Source organism: Carassius carassius, chromosome 41 (assembly GCF_963082965.1).
Source record: "Carassius carassius chromosome 41, fCarCar2.1, whole genome shotgun sequence".
NCBI classification, from domain to species: Eukaryota; Metazoa; Chordata; class Actinopteri; order Cypriniformes; family Cyprinidae; genus Carassius; species Carassius carassius.
The window spans coordinates 20162079-20163831 of NC_081795.1; positions in this window are offsets into that span (position 1 = coordinate 20162079).

Genomic DNA, 1753 nt, shown 5'->3' on the forward strand with positions numbered 1-1753 from the left:
TTGGACAACTTTTGCCCACTGTTGTCTAGACCAGCACGCACTGCCCCATCTGCCCCCTGGCTGTCTGAGGTTCTCCGTGAACATCGCTCTAAACTCAGGGCTACAGAGAGGAAATGGCAGAAATCAAGAAACTCTACAGACCTCAGTGTGTATCAGTCTCTCCTCTCTTCCTTCTCTGCAAATGTCTTCACGGCTAAAACATCCTACTACCACAACAAAATTAACAGCTGTTGTGACGCTCGGACACTCTTCAAGACTTTCTGTTCTCTTCTTAATCCGCCGCCACCACCTCCTCCATCGACTCTTACAGCGGACGACTTTGCAGTTTTCTTCACAAATAAGACGAGATCCATCAGCGGCCAATTCTCCACACCGCAGACTGAGGACAACTTCGCAATGACCGATGCACACTCTTTCTCCTCCTTCTCCCCACTCTCAGAGATGGACGTCTCCGAACTTCTCCTGTCCAATCATCCTACTACTTGTCCACTTGATCCGATCCCCACTCACCTCCTTCAAGCGATCTCTTCTTCAGTAATACCTTCGCTTACTCACGTTATCAACTCCTCTCTTTACTCTGGAACATTTCCCTCAGCATTCAAGCAGGCTCGGGTAAGCCCACTGCTCAAGAAACCATCTCTAAATCCAGCGCTTCTTGAAAACTACAGACCGGTATCCCTTCTTCCATTCATTGCAAAGACACTTGAGCGAGCGGTGTTCAACCAGTTTTCTATGTTCCTTGTACAGAACAACCTCCTGGACAGCAACCAATATGGCTTCAAAAGTGGCCACTCAACTGAGACTGCTCTGCTCTCGGTTACTGAAGCCTAGCAAGAGCAGCTTAAAAATCCTCGGTACTCCTCTTACTGGACCTTTCTGCTGCTTTTGACACTGTTAATCACCAGATTCTCCTGTCCACCCTCAGAAAGATGGGCATCTCTGGAACAGCACTCCTGTGGGTTAAGTCCTACCTCTCTGACAGATCCTTCAGTGTGTCTTGGAGGGGTGATGTTTCAAAGTCACACCACCTTGCTACTGGGGGTCCTCAAGGCTCAGTACTTGGACCACTTCTCTTCTCAAACGACATGACATCATTAGGATCTGTCATTCAGAAGCATGGCTTTTCTTATCACTGCTACGCTGATGACACCCAACTCTACCTCTCATTCCAACCAGATGACCCGACGGTAGCTGCTCGCATTTCAGCCTGTCTGAGTGACATCTATAGCTGGATGAATGACCATCACCTTCAGCTTAACCTTACGAAGACAGAACTCCTGGTGATTCCAGTTAACCCATTGCTTCATCACAACTTCTCTATACAGCTGGGCTCATCAACCATTACTCCTTCGAGGACAGCTAGAAACCTAGGAGTTGTGATGGATCATCAGTTAAGCTTCACAGACCACATTGCTACAACTACCCGGTCCTGCAGGTTTGCCTTATACAACATTAGCTCTGAAAGGCAGCAGAGCGAGACACATAAGCTCTTAAAACCCTGACAGGGCAAAGAAGACTCGAGTCTCCATCCTCCCCTGACACCGGCAGGGCAGACAGGGCAATAACCTGAGCCCGAAACGGTGTGTTGAGGGATTTCGGCACATAACCGTGCCTAGGTTTGAGTATGACCCTTGAGTCATTGGGCCCAAACTCCAAGCACGACTGGCTCACCAAGAGCGCGTGCAAATAACCCACACGCTTCACAGAAGCGAGAGCCAACAAGAATACTGTCTTGAACGACAGATGCTGAAGG